Below are 27,588 nucleotides of genomic sequence, written 5' to 3'. Positions count from 1 at the left end.
AACATATGAGTGTTTGATGGCTTTGGGCCTGTACTCACTGAACTTTACAGGAATGAGGGGGGATCTCATTGAAACCTATTCAAATATTGAACGGACACGTATACGCATGTGCACGTCATGTATGCATATGTCATGCATGCGCACACAGGTGCCTGCGTAAGGCTTTATCGTCGTGGTAGTCTTTCTCGGGGTAAACACACGTGTCCCGTATTTGACTGCTACTTTTGTCCCTTATTTGGGAGTGAGAAAGTTGGCAACCCTACTCACATAGTGGAAATACCTTTTTAAACACATGATTTGGAAATACAGATCCATATTTCCTTGAAAGCAGTGTCACAGATACATAGGGTCATGAAGACAGCTTTGGCATACTGGCCTTCATAAAACCAAGTACTGACTACAGGAGTCGGATGTCATGTTGAAGTTGTATAAGACACTGGTGAGGCCTAATCTGTGCAGGTCTGGTCTCCTACCTATAGGAAAGATATCAATAAGATTGAAAGAGTACAAAGAAATTTTGCAGGGTGTTGTCAGAGCTTGAGTATCTCAGTTACTTATTTACTATTTATTTAGTGTTTCAGCATGGAGTAGGCCCTTCCAGCCCTTTGAGCAGCATCGCCCCAGCAACTCACAACAACCCCAATTTAACCCTAACCTAATCATGGGACAATTTACAATGACCAGTTACCCTACTTTGGACTGAGGCAACCAGAGCACCTGAAGAAAACCCATGCTCTCCATGGGGAGGACAGACAGAGGACATTGGGATTGAACTCTGAACTCCAGTGCACAATGTTGTAACAGTGTTGTGCTACCATGGCAACCCAATACCAATATCAGGAAATGTTGAATAGGTTACCAGTTTAACCCTGGAGTATAGGAGAATGAGAATAGATTTGATAGAGGTACACAAAATTATGAGCTGCAGAGATAGGGTAAACACAAGGCAACTTTTTCCATTGAAGTTGGATGAGATTAGAACTAAAGGTCATAGGTTAAAGGTGAAATATTTATGGGGGACCTGAGGGGGATCTTTGTCACTCTAATGTGATGAGAGCATGGAATGAGCTGCCAGTGGAAGTGACGGATTTGGGTGTGATTTAATATTAAAGAGAAATTTGGATAAGTACATGGATGGGAGGGGTACAGAGGGCAATGGTCCAGAGGCAGGTGATGGGACTAAGCAGAATAAAAGTTCAGCATGGACTAGATGGGTCAAAGGCCTGTTTTTGCACTGTAGTGCTCTATGACTTAATGACCGAAATCAGAAACATGTACAAATATTTGACCAAATGGTATGATCTATGGGCAACCTAGTTTCATGCACTGCAACTTCTTGACTTTCCTGCAGAGCATGCTATACATGCAGTAAATTATTTAGACCCAAGAAGGAAGCTAGATTTATCTAATTGCCTTACAACCTATGCATCAGAAAGCCATGTACCTAGGTAGATTGTACTTTCATTCTGTTGAACCTACTTATATTTTGAGAATTAGGAAAGAATATAAGAAGCACATGTTGCAGAAAGCTAAACGGTTTCTCTGCCATTCATTCAAATCAGGACGCAAGTGTACTTCTCAACGATTCAACTTCCACAACTCTTGAGTAGAGAGATCTGAAGATTCATTGTGATCTAAGAGAAGTTTCTCCTCATTTCTACCTTAAGCTCTCTCAGGTAGCGAAGTCTGAAGATTGAGAACCCTATCGTACATGGGTAACACCCTAGCTCGTAGTTCTAAGTAACTCCAGGCAGTACATCCTCGCAGCCACCACCCTGTTAATCTCCCTCAGAATCCTACAAACATGTTTCAGTAAGCTCACCCCTGTTCTTCTGCTCTACGATAAATAAAGGCCCAACCTACTCAATTTTTTTCATGCATGAAGCACTGTCTGGCCAAGGATCAAGTGAAATTCCTGTACTCTCCTTCCAAAGTAAATATAACACTCCCTGAGTCTTGGTATAGACTATACTGTGAATAGTACTTCAGGTATGGCTCACTGGTACTTTTACAATTATGCTAACATTACTCAACTTTTATACTCCATGTGCCTTACAGTAAAGCAGCTTTCCATACCTCTGGGATCCCTCCGGAGAATTTTAGTAGATTCAACCAACATGGTCATTACCTCCACAGCCACTTCCTTTAAGACTCAGTGCCACAGGTTCTACCTTGTGCAGTAACCTTTTGTGTGGTACCTTACTGAATGCTTTTTGGAAAAGTCAAAAATCATTCACCCAGCTCATTGCAATCTCAAAAAATTCAAAGAAATTGTCAAATCTGATTTCCCTTTTGTAAAATCATGTTGACTCTGCTTGATTATATTATGTTCTAAATGCCCTGTGAATACCAACAATAATAGATTCTAGCATTTTCTCAATGATAGATGTCAGACTAGCTGCCCATAGTCTCCTGCTTCTTGTTTCTTTCAGTTCTCAATTACTTGGCTGCATTTATAGTTTTCTTCTCTGCTGGAACCCTTCCAGAATCAAGGGATTTCTGAAGATCACAACTAATGCATTCTCATCTCTTTAGCCATTTTCAAAAGCATCACCCACATTGAACAATGACCTTAACATATTGTAGAAATAACTTCCATAAATAAAAGATTAAGCCAAATCACCACAAAACAATAATCTCTGCATTCCATCATCATAACAGAAATGTTAAATGTCAGCTAATAGTGACCTTTTCCAGCAACAGTGTACTACGTAACTTCTATTTCTGAGTGGACATAGATGTGCACAATTATCTTCCAACGTCACTTAAAGTGGCTGTCACCAGGAGACCCAAAACTTGGCCAACAGAAATAAATTAATAGCAATATCACCGTTTTGAGGTCTCTTGCATATTACCTATCTGAAGTACCACAGTTTTTGATGACCAATGTGAGATTCATAATTGGAACCCTGAAAATGATGCTTATACTCTGGCGTCAGTGGTATAAAACATCATTCTCTCTCCAGCAGGTGCATTGTCACAACTCCTAAGATTATCAATGAACTTAAGAGAACAAATACTTCTCCATCCAAAGAATATGAACTTTGCTTGAAGTTACCCAAGCTATTTTAGGCTCAGATGCTGAACTTTCAACAAAGTGATTTCAAACAAATAAAGCTTGCCAAATCAAACGGAATTCATGCCAGATGTTTGGAAGTCACAAACTAACACCCAAGAAAAGATGTGAAACAGAAAATCTTTACACTGGATTTCCTGCAAAGTTTACGTGCAACTCTATAACACAAGGGCTCAAGCCGTGGCAGACATGGATAGTTGCAGAGAATTTTTAATTTATTATATTACATAAAAACATGATCACCCTAAAAAGAAGAAGAATAGTTTAGGACCAGTTCATTAATATGAAAAAGACATCACAGTAATATGCTACATAATCCATATCTAATTATCTGTCTTAATCACCAAAATGAAAAATTACAATTGTTACCTTAAATCTACATCAGCCAAAAGAAAGTAGAATCCTGCAATACTTCATCGCTGGAGAGAAACTCGAACCCCATTCAAAAGGTTCTTTTGAACAGCAGGTTATGCTTTTCCATGTTAGGTGGAAACAAAGATCTGTGACTTGCACAGTGGGGCCAAACCTTTGCACTCGCCTCTTCAAACTACTAAAAATGAAATTAATAATATTTTAAAATTTTTAAGTAATTCACTAAATAACATTAAAGCAGTATTTACAGAATACAACTTGCATTATATTTATCTTCCTTCCACACAGCCATAAAATCTTCATTGCAATGAATGGGCCTTTAGGTCCTATTGTAGGTTTAACCAGGTGCAGGGTTTCTGAGCACATCCGCCCGTGTTGGCATGGAGCATACTGACAGACTTGCCGGCTGGAATTTGTTAGAAAATTTGAAAATTCTGCATTCAGATATACAAATGCCAAAATCCTGAACCTGAACACGAGTGAAAATGCAATTGCTGTCAATAAAGCATATATATATATATATATATATATATATATACACACACACACACATATATATATAGTGAATTATTTAAAGAAGATATTCATGTTAACTGGTGGAAAGCGCAAAAATCCTTAAACTAAAACTATCATAAATGAAGTTGGTCATACATATTATATACTTCCGTTTACGTGATCCTGCTGTTTGAAAACTGCCTGCTATTTATGCTTAAATTACAGGAGTAACTAAATTTCAAAAGCAGTTCAGTGCCCTTAAAACAATGACCTGCTAAGAATCTACGCAATGATATCCTAAAAGTACAAAAAGTTGCTATATAAATGCAGTTCTTTCTTTTCTCTTTTAGTGGTTATATTTGAATAGTATTTCACAAGCAACCACTTAGTAACACCCCAATCCCTGAATCCTCCAGCACAATGAACCTTCCAAAAAAATACACATCAGGCTCTCAAGTTGATGCCAGGTGCTTCTAATCCCATTGATAAAAGCACTGCTGAACATTCTTGGCATTTACCATCCTGGATATGAATAAATCAAAAAAGCTGGAGGTTGTTGCACTGCAAATACACTTTCTTGTTTCACTGAAGAATGCAAATAGAGTACAGTTACTCATTAATATGGAATCAGAGAGTTATACAGCACAGAGACAGGGCTTTCAGCCCTACCCAAGCTTGTTCCATTTGCTCCCGTTTCCCTATATTTCTCTGAACCTTTCCAATCCGGTTACCTTTCTAAATGTCTTTTAAACATTATAATTGTAATTATATCCATATCTGCTACTTTCTCTTGGAGCTCATTCCACATACCCTTTAGCCCCCTTTAAATCTTTCCATTATTTCCTTAAACCTATTCCCTCTAATGTAAGTCTCCCCTATCTTGGTAAAAAGACTGTGACCATATCAACACCCTTCAAGATCTTATATTTCGATAAGGTCAGCCTGCAGCTTTTTACACTCCAGGGAAAACAGTCCCAGTCTACCCAGTCACTCTTTATAACTCAAGCTCTGCAGTCCCAGTAACATCCTTATGAATCTTTTGGGCATCCTTTCCTGAGAGATAAACTAGGATTCGGGATCTCAACAAGGAATGATCTGACAAAAGTTTAAGTCTGAGACCCAGTAACTGAAAGCTAATTGTGGTTAGGAAGCAGGCTGCTTTCCTTTTGGACAGAAATAATAATCAGAATCAAAAATCAGGCTTATTATCACTGACATAAAGTGATATAAAATTTGTTGGTTTTGCTGCAGCAGTAGAGTGCAAAGACAAAAAAAATCTATAAATTACAAAAACAAAGGAATAACAAGGTCGCTGGTAGGCAAGTTCATGGGTTCAGAGACTGTTCAGCAACCTGATGGCCAAGAATCATTCAGATTCAATGAATCATTGAGTGTGGGTCTTCAGACTCCTGTACCACCTCCTTGGTCATAGTAATGAGAAGAGGGCATGCCCTGGATGGTAAGGGTCCTTAATGGTGGATAGCCTTCTTTAAATATGTCCTCAGTGGTGCCCGTGATGCACTTGGCTGAGTCTTTAACCCTCTGCAGCTTGTTTCAATGTTGCACATTGAAACCTCCATACCAGGCGATGATGCATTCAGTCAAAATGCACTCCACTATACATCTGTAAAATTTTGCAAATGTTTGCTGACAAACCAAATCTCCTCAAACTCTTAATGAAGTATAGCTACTGGCATACTTTTATCATGATTGCAGCAATGTGTTGCGCCCAGGACAGACACTACAAGCTGTTGATGCCCAGGAACTTGAAGCTGCTCACCCTTTCCACCACTGACCCCAGAATGTTATTGTTTATTGCAAGAGGAAATGAAAATCAAAGTAGGGAAGTTATGCTTCAGTTATATAAGGCACCAATACGATCACATGTAAAATATTCTGAAGAGCATTAATCTCTTGCTTTAAAGCAATTTACAGGCATTTACTAGATTAATGCCTGGAAGGGCTGGGTTGCCTTATGAGACATAGCTAGACAGACTGTTGTTTAGAAGAGTGAAAGGAGGCTTAATTAAAAAATACACAACCCATAGAGTTTTAATAATAGATATTAAAAAATTGTCATTACTTATTTAAAAATAAATGGTCACCCATGTAAGATTGAATTGAGGCAAAAAAAACTGACCTTTGAGAGTCATGGGACTTTGGAATTCTCTTCCTTAAAAGGTGGCAGAAAGAGAGTCTATGGATATTTTTAAGACAGGGAGAGACCGATACTTGTTAAGCAAAGAGAAAAATGGGTTACTAGTTCAGGCAGAAATGTGGAATTTTGGTTTTAAGATCAAAACAGCCATGATGAAGTGTCTCAGCCTGAAACATGGACTTTTCATTTCCCCACAGAGATGCTGACTGACCTGCTGTTCCTCCAGAAAGCATGACTTTATATCGTGTCAGAGTAGGCGAAAGGGGCTGAGTGTCCTCCTCCTGCCTGATGGGTTCGTAGTTCATAAAAAGTGCACCCTTTGCAATGAGCATTATATCATACCTGTTGCTGTCATGAATAAAGGCACTTCCCAAGAACACAATTCATTATTCTTCCTAACCAAAATGATTTACTGTAGATACCACGAATACAAGATTCACTGTGGCTATGAGATGGTGTGTGTTTTTTTTCTCTAAACAGTATATGGAAGAACTGTTCTAACTGTGTATAGAATCATACCAATTAAAAGATCAAATGGGAAGGTTCACTCAGCTACTTGATCTAAACTGAAGCACCAGCTACTGAACTCAGCATCTCCACATGCAGGGAAAAGGTCATTAAATGCTTGTAAAATTTCAATAGATTGTGTAATGTTGATTGCATGACAAAATGATGCAAGTTGTAAAGTAATGAATGAGATATTTGTGATTCTTTTCACTCCAAACCTCTCATAAACAAAAATAAAACTTCTGTTTTATATAGCAGTTTATTTTCATTGCCCTACTGAATAAAAAGGTACACCTCAGAGAAATTGTGCGGGGGGGGGGGGGGAGGATGTTGTGAAGGTGCTTACCAAAATCTAAAATTTTACTTGAAATGCAAGTCAAATGTGTCTACTCAAAGTTAGAAGTATATTTTAATCACTACTTATATGATGTTTAGCTCTTAATTTCAATTGTATTTTGTATTTAATGATGCCTTTATCGGCAAACATGCAAATGGTCTCATCCGCAGACACTGTCACATAGAAGGTTCTTGCAGCTTCTGAAACAGATTGTTGGAGGGACTGAAGACAGTATCTGACCAATCGAGCGTAAATTCGCAGCTGTTTCATTCCAAACACTGGCGCCAATCCAACACAGAAAGCTCGGTCCAAAGAACAAGGAATCTCTACTTTTATTTAGAATTAAGGAAAAGTGGAAGGCATAATTAAAAACAGATTACTTGCAAACCTGACTGAATCTCAATCAATTTCTAAGAGAGTGTGTGTCCATAACAAGGTGCCGAAAATCAAGGCCAAAATGACATTATTTTCAATGATTCCACAAGTATTTTTGATATAGAAGATTCAAAGTTTATGGAAGGGGAAAGCTGATCTCACAAAGAGCTTGAATATTACTAATATATCTTTCCCTCACAATGGTGGAAGGGTCCTAGCCAGACACGTTTTCACAAGTCCTTACATGTTTGTTAATCATTGTCAAGTTCGCTCAAGAAGATAAAGAAGCTGAGGGAGTACATGTGGGGCATGAGTTGTGCCCACCACACTGTTGTTAAGACTGAGTGACAAAATGTTCCAGTCCTCCTCCACCAATAAATCTTGATTACTCTAAGGCAGAAGAATGAAATTTATGTTATATTTCAAAATAGGATCCATGTAGATATAAACAGTCACATGCAACTTGGGATGGACAATAAATACTGGTGTCACACAGACATCCACATTTTATCAATTAATAAAATAAAGCGAATTTGATTCTGCATCAAAACTATGATTCCATGAAAGCGGATGGCACTAATTCCCTAATACTCAAGGTAGCAAGTGAAAGATTTGTAAGGTGCCAACAAACAAAAGCAAAAAGCCATTGAACATAAGGAAATCCTGCTAAATTTGAAACAAGCCACAAGGTAAGAAAAAAATCTGGAAAGATCTAAAAGAAAAATAAACTTTACATGACAATGTGAGAAAAATAACAGAAATGACTTGCAACAGAGACTCAGAAGTTAGTTTTAGATCCATTTTCATTTTAAATTTACGAATGATCACATTTCTGCTGTACCAATAAAATTATGAAATCTACAGATCCTTCAAAACTTCACAGAGTTGTAAAATCAGAAAATGCTGGAGACACTGAACAGGTCAAGCAGCACCTGTGGAAAATAAAACTGAGCTAATATTTCAGATTGAAGGTCCCTTACCTTTGACCTGAAACATTATTTCTCTTTCTGCAGATGCTACTTAACTTGCTGAGTGTTCTCCATTTAATTTCAAATTTCCAGTATCCACAATATTTTGATTTTCATTCACAATGTATTCATTTGTGACAACGATGCTTACAGACTTTATGATGGTTGAGAAGATGGTGAAAGTAGATGGAACCACAGCAAATGAAGCTGAATATCAGGACGTGTGAGAAAATATATTTCTAGAGGACCAATATGATATTCTATAAATGTCATAATTATAAAAATATAGATGAGAGGTGAGATCATTTTGCCCATCACTACTAAACGCAGCAGGACAAGTTGGGCTCTCTGCAATTTTCTCAACAAAAGACTAAACCAGTTCCCCTCTACCACCATCCTCTTCCAACTGGAGGAACTGGCCCTTACCTTCAACAATTTCTCCTTCGACTCCTCCCACTTTCTCCAGACTCCAGGGGTAGCTTTGAGCCCTCGTCTGGGCCCCAGCTATGCCTGTCTTTTTGTTGGCTACATGGAACCAAAAAAGTTCCATGTTCTAAGTCTATGTTCCAAACCTTCCCTCGTAATGGTCCCCAATTCTTCGTGTGCTTCATTAATGACTGCATTGCTGCTGCTTCATGCATCCATGCTGAGCTTGTCAATTTCACTAATTTTGCCTCCAACTTCCACTACGCCCTTAAATTCACTTGGTCCATTTCTGACATTTCTCTCCTCTTTCTCCATTTCTGGTGATTTTCCTTTTTCTCAGTTCATTCATCTCCACAGCATCTGTTCCAGGATGAAGCTTTCCTTTCCAGGATATCAAAGACGTCCTCCTTCTTCAAAAAAATGGTGTTTCCCTTCCTCCACCATTGATGCTGCCCTCACCCCGTCTCCTCCATTTCCTGGACATCTGTGTTCACCCCACTTTCCTGCTTCCTTAACAGGGATAGTTCCTCTTGTTCTCACCTACTATCCAATGAGCCTCTGCATCCAACACATCATTCTCCACAACTTCCACCATCTGTAATGGGATCCTACCATCAAACACATCTTTACTTCCCTCCCCCACTCTACGCTTTCCATAGAGATTGCTCCCTCTGTGATTCCCTCTCCACTAATCTCCCTCCTGGCACATACCCCTGCAAGCGACAGAAATGATAGACCTGCCCATTCATCTCCTCCCTCACCCCCACTCAGGGCCCCAAACAGTCCTTCAGGTAAGGCAACACTTCACCTGTGAATCTGCTGTGGTTGTATGTTGTATCTGGTGGTCCTGATGCATCCTCCTCTATATTGGTGAGATGTGACATAAATTAGGGAGCACCTCTGCTCCATCTACTAAAGGGGAAATTTCCTGGTAGCCAATCATTTCAATTCCTATCCCATTCCCGTTCTGACATGTCAGTCCATGGCTGCCTCTTTTGTTATGATGAAGCCATCGTCAGGGTGAAGAAGCAACACCCCAAACCATTTAGGTAGCCTCCAACCTGATTCCATGAATATCGATTTCTCCTTCCATTAATTTTTTTTCACTCACCCTTGTTCCCCTCATTCTTCCTCTGGTCCACTGTCCTCTCCTATCAGATTCCTCTTCTCCAGCCCTGTATCTTTCTCACCCACCTGGCTTTACCCATCACCTTCTAGATAGCCGTTCTTCTCCTTCTCCCTTCCTTTCCAGTCCTGATGAAGGATCTTGTCCCAAAATGACACCTGCTTATTCATTTCCACGGATGCTGCCTAATTTGCTAAGTTCCTCCAGCATCTTGTCTGTGTTGTTCAGGACAAATTGAAAAGATGATTTTAAAAAGCATGCCGTTTACTCAGTATTACAAACAGGACCATAGAACCTGAAGCAAAGGAAAGTCAAGCTAAAAGCAATCAATATTTGACTGTAATGTAATACTTAAAGGAAAACCAGAAAACACTTAATAAAATTCTGGATTTAGCTAAGAAAGTTCAATTTTAAGTAAATATGAAAGGAAAATCAGAGAACTGTAGATCAGTTTGCATAACATCCTTTGTTATGCTAAGGAAATTGAAATGCCAGGACATTGAAATTTTTCAACTGGCCAGAGGTAGCTAGGGTGAATTCTTAAAATAGGTCATGCTTGACAAGCCTGATAAAACTTTTTGAAGAGGTGCCTGAACCATGACAGAGTGGACAGACAGCAAATGCTCCTACTATGGGCTTACAGAAAGCATTTGATGAGGTCCTCAGGGGAGATTGATAGCCAGGGATGAAACTCCTGGAATTGAATGTATATAATTGATTGGCACAGGAAACTAGCTGAGGGTCACAGAACAGATACAAGAGAAAAATTGGCAGAATTTGCAAGTGGAGCCCTATGAGTATTCACCATATTTACAAAAGTCTTAGACAATGGGGCCAGAGGTTTCATATCCATGAACGCCCGTACACAAAGATAAGCAACAGAGTCTCAGCAAAGATGAAAACAATAAATTAGAGAGAACTATTAATGGATAATGCATGACTTGGATCACAAGGGAAGTGGCAAATGGTATTTGTAATGCATATGTGGTTTTGGAGATGGGAAACAAGTTAAGAAAACATTACAAAAATGATGGGATAGTGGAAAATAAAGAGAGTTAGTAGGATCTTGATGTACATGTCCATGGACCTCTGAAACCATTCTACATTGATTTTCTATCAGAAGCTGAATGTTCACTTCAGTTACATCACTTTCAAATTTATTTTTCCAATATTTGAGGTGAATTACCAAAAATTAAGCATCTTAATTTGCACCAATAATAATTTAAATCCTCTCAAGCTATTCTGCACATGACTACAGACAACCTTGGTGTGCAGTGTTTGATATTTGCTTAAAAGCACTCTTGACAATGCACAATTCTACAACTTCTTTAAACAATTGAAAATATCAGATTTAGTGACAAATCCATGCAAGAAGGATTTTAATATTTACAACTTCAAAGCATTTTTATACTGACAAGTTTTGCAAAATCATAATTCTACCTATAACTGAGCCCATTTGCACAGTTTTCTGCTTCAACAGGGAATGTAATGAGTGTCGTGCAAACCTGGTTTTCAGCTTAATCCTGTTAGCATCCTGGCACACAGTTTAGTTAAAATGGCTTTGTCAATATTATGCCTATTATGTTCGCACAAAAGTTCACAGATTACTCAGTGATCCTATGAAAAGGAAATATGAATACAGTACCACTTGAAGCATCCATGAAAGGTGATGAAGTTGAGACATCTTTTCTAAGTCAAACTTTTCTGAACTGACATCCAATCTGTAATGAACGTCCATTTTCCAAAATGTTTATGGTTCCATGATCTCCATAACAGAACTCTGCTGGTAAGAACAGAACAGAGATGGATACAAGTTTATCACTTTTTACAATAAATTTAATTGACTTTATTTCTTACATCCTTCACACACGAGTAAAAATCTTTACGTTACTTCTCTGTCTAAATGTGCAATGTGCAACTTATAGTAATTTATAATAAATAGTATGTACAACAGGACAGTTAATGTAGCACAGAAATACAATTGTATCAGCATGAATTAATCAGTCTGATGGCCTGGTGGAAGAAGCTGTCTTGAAGCCTGTTGATCCTGGCTTTTATGCTGTGGTACCGTTTCCTGGACGGTAGCAGCTGGAACAGTTTGTGGTTGGGGTGACTAGGGTCCCTATTTATCCTTCGGGCCCTTTTTACACACCTGTCTCTGTAAATGCCCTGAACAGTGGGAAGTTCATATCTACGGATGCGCTGGAGTGTCCCAACTGAGGGAAGTACAGTTCCCATACCAGGCAGTGATGCAGCCAGTCAGGATGCTTTAGCATTTATAGTTAACACATTACAAAAGCGACATATCTTACATTAAAAATAGTCTGCCACTTTCATGCCATGCTATCCAAGTCACCTTTATACCTGATCACATAGCATAAAAGAATCAGTTCATTTTTTTTCTTTTAGCTGACACTCCAGATTACTGAATCCAGATTGTAGAACATTTTGAAGTTAGCAGAGTTTCAGCGACCTACTAATGATTGTCATGTCATCTTAGGTGACCCTTAGGAGTCACAGAATGAGACAACATGTCCTCCTGTAAACAATCCCCTCAGTGATAGCTCTTATACTCCTAACAGTCTGAGGGCTAGCTAAATGTGATAACTTGAGCCCCAACAGCTGCAGAAAGGTAACATTTTGCTTTCCTGAAGATTCACACCTTTTCTCTCCCAGATGAAAATCTCAGGCATTAATACTTCTTTCTAATATTGCCTGCTAGAAGACAAGGACATACAATAAGTAGAACATGGCCTTTTGAACCACCTAAGGGGAATTTATGAAACATTCAGGTCTGACATTTTCTATCAGATATTTAAGTGTTCAGGTCACTAAATGGAAATGTTAATTTTAATAAAATTTGTTCCTTGAATGTGCTGTATAGAGAATTTTTGCATAAACTAAGCCCTTTGCAAATCACTGAGGCCACTGGGTGTGTACAAGGCCTCTGTGGCACATAAGATGCAGCTAAGAGTTCTATATTGGTACAGGTTGCTTGTAACCATTATTAGCCGATGGAAATTTCCATCATACAAATGAAGTGGTTAATACGAGAAACATTCTTATAAGTCCACCAATGAACTTGAACAATATCTGCAGATCAACATATAAACACACAGAAATTCATACTTCATCATTAACTCAAAATGCATGTAAGAGTGTCTGCCATCTGTTCCTTTTACCTCTATAACTCTCTCACTGGGCTCGTATGCAAACTTAGCTCGATAGCTAACTTGGCTAACAGCCACATGACACAGCGGTGAGAAGGCCACCTTTATAAACAATATACATCTAGGGTCAGTATGATTTGATGTTCAACCAAACAGGAAAATTGGGATATTCTGATTAACGGGAACCTTGATTTGAGTGAATACTGTATAAATACAGCCATACAAAATTATCGGTCAGCAAGAAATAAAAAATCGTACACTGCATAAACTTATAAAGAAAGTATGCTTGCTAATTTCGGCTTCATCAAACAGTTAATAGGAAAAAAGGAAAGAAAAGGGCCTATCACAGTTAACCAGTTCGATGTGCACATAACCGTTGGAGCTCATGGGGGTTTTCGGAGGAGTTTCTCTTACTCAGGCACTGGACCCATGATCTGTGTGAAAACACCTACAACATTTTCAAACTGCCCACAAAGACCACCTTGTGCAGAATGTGTCAATGTCTGTCTGTCTCTGTCTCTGTGTGTGTCTCTCTCTCTCTCTCTCTCTCTCTCTCGTATTGTCCTTCCTCCTTGGAGCCATTCATCTGCACAAAGCACTTCTTGCAAAGGGACTCTCCTTCCAATGATATTCTGCAGTATATTCCACTCCGTCCCGCTGCACGACTCCCACCAAAAGACCCTAAACCAGACTACTGTCCTTCAGAAAACTCTTCGCCACAGCTCTCTAGAACCTTCTCTCACATCCCACAATCCTGATTGGCTGACTCACATTCCTAAGTTGGACAACATGGCTCCTTATCATAGCTGAAGCCAAAACACTCTTTCCAGCATGGCACATTGCTTTTACAGAAAACTGCTAATATAAACTACCTCACAGCATAGCAGAAGGAATATTAACCAGGGCATTACACCTCTATACATATGTATGTCGGCTGAGGCAGCCAAATATAAACCTGCCTCATGATCTCTAAATCAGTCTTCCAGTTCACCAAATAGCAAATCTACACAAGATGTTGCAAGAAAATCTAACAAAATAAATTTTTTACTGAGATAAATGTGCTGATGCTTTGTGAATATAACAAATGCCTGAAGACCTCCAAATGTTGCTTTGGGTGGTGGGTTGGGACAGGATACGTCTGTCATTCCTCATCAAACCCAGATCACACATTTGCTTTCAAACTTCTGCCAAAATCACTACTTGGTGAAAAGCCCTGATGCAAACAGCTCAAGAAAACAATTGTTTAATCAATACCTTCCAATGAAGTTATACTGCTTCCATAATACCACTTACACCTGATTGTACAAGGAGAATTTTCAACTGTTATAGCTATTTGCCTTCCCTCAATTCAGTTTGTTATAAAGCAAGCAAAACATCAGCTTTGAGGCATTTGAGTCCTCATTATGGTTCTTGGCCTGAAACATTGACTCTTTATTCCCCTTTATAGATTGCTGAGATTGTGTGTTACTCAAGATTTCCAGTATCTGCAGAATCTCTTGCACTTAAGCTTTGAGGCCTGGCCTTGCTTTTTTATAGCATTGCCATCTACTGGAAGCTACATTTTACTACAAACATTTTTCAATATAAGATTCATGAATAAATCACTTCCCGTTGAGGGCATACAACTAAACCTAATTTCTCACCTTCAGAAACAAGTTACATGCACTTCTAGGTCAGTGATCTCAACAAACATAGAGTAGACATGTCCTAGGATTGCAAATTTTTCAGTACAGAAATCAATCTTAAACTCAAAACACCATTTTAATATGTTAACAACTGTTACTACAAAATTAAATAAGTGGAAAAAGCTTCACCACTAATAAGCAGGGAATCATAGTAGTGTATCAAGAATTATCAAATGCAGTGAAAAATAAACAAATTCACTGAAGATAAACTGAAGGCATAATTTGAACTTTGAAGCTTGGAAAATGCATTGAAAGTGTGCTAAACTCTAATCATCCAGAACCACTATGTGAATCCTTATTCCCCACTTTCTTGCACCTGTGTCATTTCCCCTCAAAAGTAAACTATATCCTCACAAATTCTTCCTGCCGGTGCTTGTAATCAGTAGTGTGATTTCTCTTCTCCCTAAAACCCACAGAGAGTACATTCAGCTCAACCCATTTTATCAGGTTATGCTTGAAACCTGTGGTAGTGTGTGGGAAATATACCGATTTTGAGTAGCTTTTGCACTTTAGCATGTTTTCTCTTTTCATTTCTCCTTCAAAATTCAAAAGCTTTCTTCTCTAGTTGTCCTCTTCTAAGCCCTACCTATGCTAAATTTGTTCCTACTTTGGGAAGATGCCCATATTGTCAGCATATTATGTTTTCTACCATGCTAACTTAGCTCTGTAATGTCACAGTAACCAGCTTCATGTCCCAGTTTCATGTTTTTTATGCCCCTTATAGTTGTATCACTTGTCTCTGTGTTCTTTGGCTGTTTTCTTTATTTTTCCACATTTCCCATGTCACTGACCCTTTGAACTAATTTCTTCTAGAACCACTGAAAAGCAGCAAGGAAGGGAGAAGGAACAAGAGACACAGTTCCTATCCACTCTCATATTAAGACTCTCACTCAAAATGTTATCAACAGCTTTCTAGATGTCCATATGAATGCCAAAGTTAGACACTCCTTTATTTACTAAGTTAGTTAAAATCAACTAGGTTTGTTGGGCATGCTTTAATCTTTATAAATCCATGCCTACACTTCTGCTGAGTATCTACCTGACCCCAATATTTAGTCACTTCATCTGTAAGAACTTGGAATCTAACTTGTATAATGGTTTCTAAAAAGGTTGCATTTTGTGAATTACCACCATGCTTTAAGTATCTAATCTGGCAATACATACCACCTCCAAAAGGAAAAATTGGCTTTGTATCAGTTGTTAACTTTTTGAACAGACATCTTATACCCAAGTTCATACCATAAATATTGACGCGCTTAAAGCTATAAACCAATATATAATATAAATGCAATGATGTATAATATTATTTGAGGGATAAAAGATACACTTCAGTATCTGATCTACACAAAGGTTGGAAAATTTCAGTGTATTCATCATCATAGTGTGCCAAGTCGTATGATATGGGGTGTTCAAGGTCTCCATAACCATCATTGTTCTTGCCAAATTTTTTTTTTACAGAAGTTTGCCATTGCCTCCTTCTGGGCAGTGTCTTTACAAGATGAGTGACCCCAGCCATTAACAATTCTCTTCAGAAATTGTCTGCCTGGCATCAGCGCATGATGTAATATGCACCAGCTGCTCATTCAGCCATCCACCGCCTGCTCTCATTGCTTCGCATGACCCTGATCGAGGCTAAGTAGCTTGCTAAGGGCGATCTGCAGGCTAGCAGAGGGAAGGAGCACCCTACACCTCTGCTGGTAGGGACATGTCTCCACCACGACACCCATCAGTGTATACAGAATATATTAATGTATCCAGCTTCAATCTGTGTGAAAATTGATTTAGAATTCAGAATTTATTTAAATCTTACACCCATCCCTTTTATTTGCAGTGAAACTCTGACATTGGTCAATCAACACTTGCACATCTTGCACCTCTGAACTACAGAAAACCCACTTGAAAAATTTTAGCTTCTAATCCAATAATGATGTCTAAATAAAGACAACTGAGAACACAAAAACATGCTTTCATCTGTTTTGTTTATTATGCACTAAAAATATTACATGCTCCTCAACTATTCTATCATTGTAGAATAGATACTAAGACTTACGTAGCAAGTCTTTTCTTCACTACAAAAACTTGACTTGAAAAGTAAATGCAAGCAATGATAATCTGATCATGGGTTGTAGCTTCCACTTTACCAACTCAAGTTTGCACAGATAGCTGAAAAAATGGCATTTCATTTTGTTGCATTGATTGTGGACAGTTATAACAAGGCTGGATTTATCGTTTAAAGTTACCATCTTTGTGGTGGTGACACTCCATGTGATATGTAGGAAATTCAAGCATACAGACTCAACAACAATAAAGAATACATTTCAGATAGACGTTTAAGTTAGGATGGTGTATGACCTGGAGAGGAAGTGAAATTTAGAAAGGTGGTGATTATGTTGCAATGAGTAGCAGGTTTTGTGCTTCTTGTTAACAGACCGCAGTGACAGAATAAGGTTTTAACATATTTTGTTAGCAGTTGCAGAGCATTGTTTGAAATCTCAATACCTGAGCTACAGTGTGGCAGCACTGGAGGGGTAGGTTATCCAGTAGGTCACCAATTGAGGGAATTGGTCTGAAATGAATTATATTGTTTATTCAGTTTTGGCTGTAGCCACTCAGTGGAATGACCCTTGTAAATAGAGAAGAAGCTCTGAGGGGTCAGAAGCTAACTACTCTATCACAGAAAGCTCAGACTCTTCTTGAACTCCAAAGGTCATCAAATTTGATCCAATTCAGCCTATAATCACCCTTCTTTCACTACCACTTGTGAAAGAGTAAAAATGGTTAATAGTTAACCTGCCATCAGGAAGGAGGTACAGGAGCATTATGTCCTCCACCACCAGGTTCAAGAACAGTTATTACCCTTCACCATTAGGCTCCTGAACCAGAGTGGATAACTTCACTGAACTGATTCCACAAACTATGAATTCACCTTCAAGGACTCTACAACTCATGTTCGCAAAACAATTTATTTATTTATTATTATCATTTGCTTTTCTTTTTGTATTTACATAGTTTATTGCCTTTTGCACATTGGTTGTTTGTCTACCTTTGTGTACAGTTTTTCATTGATTCCGTTGTGTTTCTTTGTATCTATTGTGAATGCCTGCAAGAAAATGAATATACATGTACATACTTTGATCATAAATTTACTTTGAACTTTGAAATTCAAGAGGAGATTCTATCAAGGCGAGTCAAGTCAAGTTTATTATTAGCCCATCTGTCGTATCAATGTAGTGCGGTATGCTGTCACTCAACATTTCTAGTTTGAATGTTCTCCAGACGAGTTTCCACAACAGCTTGCTGTTTGCAAAATTGGCTGCTCCATTGCCTACAGTATAAGATTTCCTACATTACTACAATTCAAAAATTAGTTCATTGGCTGTAAAATACCAATGGATGCACCCAAGATGCTAAAAATACACACATTCAGCTCTTTCCCTTTTTTCAGTTGGAGTGAACACTTTCATTAATAGCTCATCACTTTAAAAGGGCATGTTTCAATTAGCTCTTTTCTAAGCATGGCAGGACAGCTTGCTGCAAAGCTACTTACTTTGAAAGATACTCGTCCCCTAAGAATAAATGTCTGTATCAATTTAATGCAATGCTACAGCAACATTTTAAACACATTCAAATACCTAGCAAGGTGCCTGGTCTTTCTTGCTGCTTTTTCCCTTTGAATATCACTACACTCACAACCAACACTCTCAGTCTTTCTCCCTCTCCTCCCTTGCCCCATGACTCTTCTCCATGATTTAACTCCAATCACAAAATGACGAATGGTTGAAATATGTAATGGCTAGGCAGTCAGACAGGAAAAGGAGGCAGGTCTGTCATCAGTGATTATCCCTCAACTGACAGGACAGACAAAAATAGCATCTTCTTCCTGCTTTGTTGCTCTTCTGACTGTGCAACATAGACTTCAACATCCTTCTAACAGAGATTAATGTTATTACAGTAAATGTGCACCACTTCATCTTCAACTAAGCATAACTACAGTATAAGGCTACTTAAATCTCTATCATAACACTTTCAAGTGATTATAGATGAAAGAGCATGCTTTTAATTGGATATTACAGTGTATTTGCAAATATTTGGCAGCATATGCATTGGACCTTCATATTTAAAAATATTAAACGGAAGCAAACTAAACAAAAGGGTCTTACAAAGTTGAGGTCCAGATTATTGTCATGTGCACAAGTACATATACATCCATGCACAGGTACACAGAAACACTTGCAGCGGCATCATAGGCACATAGCATCATATACACAGCATTCACAGGTAAAACATAAACATAAATTCTATTCAATTTTTACAAGAAAGGACACAATTGGAACATTGCAAACTGGTCATAGTGTTGCCAAATCATAATGATTAGGGTTTTGCTGGTTGTTTCAAGAACCGAATAGTTGAAATGAAATAGCTGTTCTTGAACCTGGTGGTATGGGACCTCAGGCTTTGATACCTCCTGCCCGATGGTAGCTGCAAAAAGACATCATGGTCTCATTGGCGGGGACTTTGCCTTCTAAAGGCAGTCCTTCCTTTAGATACAACCAATGGCGGGGTGGGATGTGCCATGATGTACTGGGAAGAGTCCACTACTTTCTGCAATTTCTTCCCTTCCTCGGCATTTGTATTGCTTAACCAGTCTGGATACTTTCAATAGTGTATCTGCAGAGGTTTGTTTAAGTGTCCAATTACAAGCCGGACCTCCATAACTTCCTAAGGAAGTGCAGATCCTGACTCACTTTCCTCATAATTGCATTTATGTGCTGGGCCCAGGATGGGTCATCTAATACTTTAACACCCAGTATTGTATTTCAATACTAAATTCATGATAACTAAATTTCTTGAAGAAAAATTAAGTTAGAGGAGCTGTGTTTGGTCACTATAATGTTTATCACAGGGAAACTATGACTTTGTGTTTCAGCACAATATATGCTTGCAAACTGACATAAAGACTTGGGCAACAATTAACAATTTTGCTTTTAATACTGATCAGCTCTTTATCTTATTGTGATGAAACCTTTTTTGAAGTTATGTTGAATTTCTGATAATATGCAGACTTTGAGTGATCAGTCAAGGGTCATCATGAAGTTCAAAGTAGGTGAGGGATGCACTTTATTAAAGGTTGCTCTGAAAAGGTTTCAAATCCCTCCATTAAGAATATTATCAGACTCAGTATTTTTTTTTCCCTTCGACAGAAGCTAACTTCTGGAGCTCTATTGTGAGGATATATGACCAAAGCCATTATTCTAGAACCTGATTATTTATAAAATGTTCCATGAAAGCTTTTTCCATCATAATTTAAAGTTTTCTTATAGTCTCTGAAGTTATCAACCGTTTAATTTTGCACTATAGTTTTTCTTTCATACATAGGAACATAATCCTCCCCGTGTTAAATAAAATAAATAATATAAAAAGGGACATTTTAACAACTATCATTAAAGGTATCAAAAGACGAACATGCACTGGATTAAAATTTCAGAAAAAGGCATCTAGACTGTCACCTAACTAATGAAAAATGGATACCTTTTTGAGTTATTTACTCTTTTAATAGGTTGAGTGAGAAGAATTATTATTTTCCAGTCACATTATAAGAGAAGTAATGATATGCCAACAGGGAGGGAGGGAGCAGGGTGTCCTGCCACAATGACTACTCTGCAGAAGCACTTATACTCACTAGATACTATCTCACTTGCTCCCCACTTTGATCTGTATCATCTAGACAATGGAAACATATGTCAGGCTGTTATTCATTGACTACAGCTCACCGATCAACACCAACATCCCCTCAAAACTTGCTGTCAACTCCAAGACCTACTCTGTACCTCCCTCTGCTATTAGATCCTCGATTTCCTTAATGGCAAACAATGATTATTACAGATTGGAAGTCTCATTTCTCCTTGCTGACCAGCAGTGCAGATGCATGCTAAACCCACTGCTCTACTTTCTCTGTACTGTACCTAAAACTGCATACTAAGTAATGCTCCTATGCCACCTACAAATTCGCCAATGACCCTTCTGCTGTTGTAGAATCACGAATGACAAGGAGGAGGCATAAAGCTGACCTGAGATAGGGGTGCGCTGATTAAGTGTTGTCATAACAATCTTTCACTCAACATCAGCATAACCAAGGAACGGACTGTGGACCTTAGGAAGGGGAAGTCAGACAAACATGCACCAGTAAACAACAGGAATTCTGCAGATGCTGGAAATTCAAGCAACACACATCAAAGTTGCTGGTGAACGCAGCAGGCCAGGCAGCATCTGTAGGAAGAGGTGCAGTCGACGTTTCAGGCCGAGACCCTTCGTCAGGACTAACTGAAGGAAGAGTGAGTAAGGGATTTGAAAGTTGGAGGGGGAGGGGGAGATCCAAAATGATAGGAGAAGACAGGAGGGGGAGGGATAGAGCCAAGAGCTGGACAGGTGATAGGCAAAAGGGGATACAAGAGGATCATGGGATTTTTTAAAGAAAGGGGCTTCCCTTCCTCCACTATCAACTCTGCTCTTAAACACATCTCCCCCATTTCACGTACATCTGCTCTCACTCCATCCTCCCGCCACCCCACTAGGAATAGGGTTCCCCTGGTCCTCACCTACCACCCCACCAGCCTCTGGGTCCAACATATTATTCTCCGTAACTTCCGCCACCTCCAACTGGATCCCACCACTAAGCACCTTTCCCTCCCCCCCTCTCTCTGCATTCCGCAGGGATCGCTCCCTACACAACTCCCTTGTCCATTCGTCCCCCCCATCCCTCCCCACTGATCTCCCTCCTGGCACTTATCTGTGTAAGCGGAACAAGTGCTACACATGCCCTTCCTCCCTTACGACCATTCAGGGCCCCAAACAGTCCTTCCGGTTGAGGCAACACTTCACCTGTGAGTCGACTGGGGTGATATACTGCGTCCGGTGCTCCCGATGTGGCCTTTTATATATTGGCGAGACCCGACGCAGACTGGGAGACCGCTTTGCTGAACATCTACGCTATGTCTGCCAGCGAAAGCAGGATCTCCCAGTGGCCACACATTTTAATTCCACATCCCATTCCCATTCTGACATATCTATCCACGGCCTCCTCCACTGTAAAGATGAAGCCACACTCAGGTTGGAGGAACAACACCTTATATTCCGTCTGGGTAGCCTCCAACCTGATGGCATGAACATCGACTTCTCTAACTTCCGCTAAGGCCCCACCTCCCCCTCGAACCCCATCTGTTATTTATTTTTATGCACACATTCTTTCTCTCACTCTCCTTTTTCTCTCTCTGAATATACCTCTTGCCCATCCTCTGGGTCCCCCCCGCCTTGTCTTTCTTCCCGGACCTCCTGTCCCATGATCCTCTCGTATCCCCTTTTGCCTATCATCTGTCCAGCTCTTGGCTCTATCCCTCCCCCTCCTGTCTTCTCCTATCATTTTGGATCTCCCCCTCCCCCTCCAACTTTCAAATCCCTTACTCACTCTTCCTTCAGTTAGTCCTGACGAAGGGTCTCGGCCTGAAACGTCGACTGCACCTCTTCCTACAGATGCTGCCTGGCCTGCTGCGTTCACCAGCAACTTTGAAACATGCACCAGTCCTCAGTGAAGGGCCTGTGGTGGAAAGGACAAACAGCTTCAAGTTCCTGGAGGATCTATCCTGGGTCCAGCGCATAATGCAGCCATGAAGAAGGCTTCCCAGAATCTCTACTTTCTTAGAGATTTAAGAAGATTTGACATATCATTGAAGACTGTGACAAACTTCTATATAGTACAGTGACTGGTAGGGAATCTCCAATGTACAGGAATGCAAGAGGCTACAGAGAATGGTGGACTCAGCTAGTTCCATCATGGCTGCAGCTCTCCCCATCATCAAAGACATCCACATATGGTGATAGTTCAGGAAGGTGACATCCATCATCATCATCTGGGCCATGTCTTTTTCTCAACGATGCCATCAAGTAAGAAGTACAGGAGCCTGAAAACCCCCATTTCAAGGTTCAGCAACAACCTCTTCCCCACTGCCACAAGGCTCCTGAACTGCTGTGAAACCCACATACTACCATGGACTATATTTCTTTTCCTATCTCTCTCAATGTGAACCTGTGGTAATGAGGCATAGGAAGTTGACTCCTGTGTCAATTCCTGGAAGGGAACCGTAACCAGCCAGTGCTTCAACACATCCAAATGCTAGTTGTTAATTAGCAATTACAACACAGGCTGATTGGAATTGCTGCAGAATATTCTTTCTCTGGGATGGGTTTTACAAACGAGCGCACTGACGGCAAGAGATTTCTGCATCTGGAATTGGATTGTTTTTAACATTCTTTGTGAGTGAACTCAGATTGCAAGCAGCCGAATGCTAGATTCATGGTTAAGACTCAGATTGCTGTATCAGATTGTTCCAACTTATTTAACCATTTTTAAACAGGATTGAATGTTTGAAACATGCGTAGTTATTTATACCTCACCCTGGCACTACTGACCCATCAATTGCCTATTGATGAAAATAACTGCATTTACTTGTAGTGAGTCAACAGGTAAATTATGGTGTGGCATGCTTCAACATTTACTTCATATATCCCAGATTTACTTAAAATTAAAATGAATTTTTCAAAGCCTTATGTTCTGCAGAAGATGGGAATAGTTGTTATACCTTTACCTCCAAGAATTAGAAATGTCAAATGAAGAAGTAATGAACCAAAATAAAAACGCCAAGTACCAATAATATAAAGTCACAGAACACTACATCACTGAAACAGGCACTTTGGCCCATCTACCAGTGCCGAACTATTAATCTGCCCAGCCCCTTCAACATGCACCCTCTATACACCCCCCATCCATGTTCCTATCCATTTTTATATCTCAAATGTTAAAATTTAACCCGCATCTACCACTTCTGCTGCCAGCTCATTCCATACTCTCACTGCACTCTGAGTGAGGAAGTTCTTCCTCATGTTCCCCTTAAATATTTCACCTTTCACCTTTAACACATTATCTGTAGCTCTCGCCTCATCTAAGCTGCTTGGAAAGGCCTGCTTGCATTTACCTTATCTATACCTCTCATAATTTTGTATAATTTTATCAGATCTTCCCTCGTTCGCATATCCAGCAAATCAGAGAGCAATCTGTAGAGAGGAAACAGTTAATATTTCAAGTCAAGAACCCTTCATGAGACCTGGAGAGAACAAGAGACTTTTAAGTTGCAGAGAAAGAGAGGGATAAGAACAGGGAGGAAATAAAGAGAAGGGTTTCCCAAAGGGAATGGGAAGGAAGGTAATTTGAGAAATAAAAGCAAAAAAGAATATGCTGAAACTGCAAAAGGCAGAACACAGATCTAGCAGGTCCATTTGATTTTCTTATTCCCTCTGTCACTGTCCTCGTTCTGAAAGCATTGAGTCAACGGGACTACCATGATCTCCGTCCTATTTTAAATGTTCCCTTTGACCTTTTCATCCGTCCCCTTCTTTACAATTTAAAACATTCTTTATTTTCTCCCTTAATAAATGTTGGAAACATTCAGCAGGTCAGGCAGCACCCATGGAAAGAGAAACAGATGCTGTCTGACCTGCTAAGTGAGACCTACAGTAAATGGTAAGAAGCACTTAAGTGGCATATTGCCAAAGCTCCAGTTCCTGAAAACACTGACAGAAGGAAAAACATGAGCCAGAGCCTTAGCTCCACTGAAAACCTGAAAGGATTTGTAATAGGCTTTAAGTGTCTCTGATATTCAGAGAATTTAATTAAATATTGATTAAATTATTACATAAAATAATTAAAACACAAAACAGTATGTATTGAAATAAGGGCAAATAAGTAAAATATAAATAAATAACTGAATGTGCCTTTTTCCATCTACTCTACAGGACCACAATCCCCTTTCAGGTCAGTGGAGCCACCATTCCTGTGCTTTGTCAGGCTGGACTTGAGTGGAGATCAGCGATGGAACGAAGTGGCAAATTCACCAGCGTCTCTCACTCAGCAGGTTCAGAGCTAGCGGACTTGCTCAACTCAATGACATACTTAACTTGGAACTCTGAAAGACCAGCTAGCCAGTTTATACTGGTACCATGTATACACTGTACATGTCTTGATCAGACTCATTAGCTTTGGGCACTGAGTCTCAGGAAGGTGCCATTGATTGCAGATTCATGAGGCTCATGGACTTGTAGTAAAACTGACAACTGCATTCCCATTAGTATAGAACCAAAAGGTAATAGAAACATGGTGTGCAAGATCATTTTGATAGCTAGATGCAGAGAAGTAACTTACAGCAATAAGAGAGTACAAATCAAAAGGACATAATCTGAAATCAAGGGCTAGGTCATACAGCTGTTATATGGCCATTTATGTTTCACTTAAATGTTCCTGTACAGACAGCGAAGTTATTTGATTTGCTGCCATTCATTTTCTACTTCCTCTGAATTTCCGATTTTACCATGCTTTTGCCTACCTCCATACACTTACACTTGAATTATTCAAAAAAAGACAAAAACACAATTAGTCAGATTAGATTGGTTTGGCTGAAATTCTGCAAAGTTCTAGGGGCCACCAAACATACTATATGGTACCAAAATTACATCCCTTTGGTACAGCCAGACTGATTGAGGTACACTGTGCTTGTTATGTTGACCTTAGTTCACTAGGAACACTCTTTTTTTAGGTAGGCTGACCATCAATGGTGGACATAGTACAACAAACTAACTTGCTTTACAGTGGATTCAAAGGACTACATCACCAACCATACCCATCTTTTCATGATCAGACTGCATAGCACAACTGAATTGGGGCTTTTATTGTAGGCTTTTACAAATGAAACCATGAAGGCTTTTTTATGTTTCAGAAAAGCAACTCATTTATTGAACACTAAAAACTGAACACAAAGCATGCTAAAAGTCCTTCACGTAATTACCTCATCACGTCAGACCTGCCTCTTAAAGTGAACCTCAAACTAATGTCGGTGGATGTGAATTCTGTGCCTTTCCACCAATTACATTACCCTACATTATCAAATTTTTGTACAGGCACTTAGTTACAATAATTGAGGACATTCAGCTATCAGGTCCACAATCAGCTTCATTCCTCCTCTCCTTAGACCCATCAAACCATGCAGATTTACTCCCGTACCCATATCCTTCAACTTCCCTCTGATCTTTTGTCACTTATTTACGGTAAGTATTAACTGCCATATCTACACATCTTTAAAATACACAAGAAAACCATGGAAATCACATGATTATGAAAAGGACATGCAAACTCCACACAAACACAATCAAAGTCAGTTCAAGCCAAAGATACTGGAATGGTAAGTCAGTGGAGTTGTATGTCACTGAATTGCTATATTTAATCCAGGAAATAAACACACAATCTTTTACTTAAAAAAAATCAAAATAATTGATACCAAACATTATGGACCAGATTTTATAGCCAATGATAATAGTGAGTCTAATGTATATATGTAAATAGAAAGCAACTTCCAGTGACTATGCAGCAACAACAACTTCTGAGATTGGACCTGTCTGATAGACTCATTAATCCAGGAATGCACGTGGAATCTTGCAAATACGCTGTAGTTTACTATTACAGTATATGCACATAAAATATAACAGGAAAGTTTAGGGCCTTTTACTTCAGCAGAAGTGCATTTTCAATGAGAAGTTTTAATACTGTGACTGAGTTGAGGAGCATGCTCAACTATTTTAAAACTTATTCTTCATGAACAATGTTTAGACAGTGAGCGTTCAAAAGATAATCAAGTACAAGAGAAATCTCAATTCAAACAAAATTTCTCTTATTGAACCAAATTCTGCAGATGCTGGAAACCCAAGCAACACACTCAAAATGCTGGAGGAACTCAGCAGGCCAGGCAACATCTATGGAAAAGAGTATAGTCGAAGTTTCAGGCTGAGACCCTTCATCTTCACCTGATGTCCTCACACAGATCTTACCTGTTACTCAAGCCAAAAGCCCAATTCAGTGTTGTTGAAGAACTTGAGAATGTTCTAATTTGTATAATCTGATCTGACTATTTATTCATCAATTTATCATAGAGGACTCTAAAAGTAAAGCAAACTCCAGCTTAAGTTTTGCTGCTCAGGGTTACCGATGTCTAATTTTGTTAGACCATAACATAGAAGTTCTGCAACTGAAATTCTTAGTAAATTCTAGCAAAACTTAAATGGGGATGCACTGGAACAGTCAGAAACTCCATTTGTTTATTTTTTTTCCACTACATGATTAGCTAGACCTTTCTGTACTTTTTCACCAATTCCATTGCCTTTTTTTTATGTATCACTAAACTTGACAACTTTGCCTTGAGTTTATAATGTGATTTACATGATGAGACCAAGGGTATCCAACTCAGCACTTTCCTTATCCCCATGGTAACAAAAGCACTAACAATCTCTCTTTCAATTATTCAAGCAATTCAGACATTCCTGAAGCTTGCCTACATAATCCTGCCTGACATTGAGTGAAATGCCTCTTTTGGCTAAAATGAAAAATGACTTCAGATGGTTGTAAAGAATTCTCAACCAGTTCATTGTTCCAATCAATGGATCGTGTTCTCCCAAGAGGGACCCATCACCCACACTCTTCATTTCCTGAGCTTACCAACTCATTAGGTTGATTACTCTGAAGATAAGTGGCAAAGCCCTTAATGGCAAAAGAGCTTTCAGCAATGTAACAGGGGGGCATAGTCTATCTAGCTAGAGCAAGCCCCACCTACAAAATCTCTAATGGAAAACTTTGAAAGATGGAACACCTCCAGTTTTGAAAAACAACCACGGGTTTGATGGATTACAATAACTCAAAAATATTAAAAAACGAGTAACTGAAGCTTCCTCACAGAGGCAAGCAGTTCCCTTCGAAACTACTATTATTCATCCATTCAGGCAAAGTAAAGTCCCATATTCAC

General features: G+C 39.2%; 1 long non-coding RNA gene across 3 annotated transcripts in view; it reads right to left on the bottom strand.

Moving 5' to 3' along the window:
• Positions 1-27,588, bottom strand: part of LOC140202669 (uncharacterized) — a 168,279-nt gene that overhangs the window by 36,700 nt on the left and 103,991 nt on the right. For 2 of the 3 annotated variants that reach the window (XR_011887150.1, XR_011887152.1), the window contains 2 exons: positions 11,486-11,620; positions 3,446-3,626 (listed from right to left, as the gene is read on the bottom strand). This is a non-coding gene — a long non-coding RNA (uncharacterized lncRNA). Of the gene's footprint in view, positions 1-3,445; positions 3,627-11,485; positions 11,624-27,588 lie in introns of all 3 variants that reach the window. The other variant, XR_011887151.1, reaches the window with a different exon arrangement.

Source organism: Mobula birostris, chromosome 9, assembly GCF_030028105.1.
Source record: "Mobula birostris isolate sMobBir1 chromosome 9, sMobBir1.hap1, whole genome shotgun sequence".
Classification (NCBI taxonomy): Eukaryota; Metazoa; Chordata; class Chondrichthyes; order Myliobatiformes; family Myliobatidae; genus Mobula; species Mobula birostris.
This window is presented reverse-complemented; position numbering and strand designations above follow the sequence as displayed.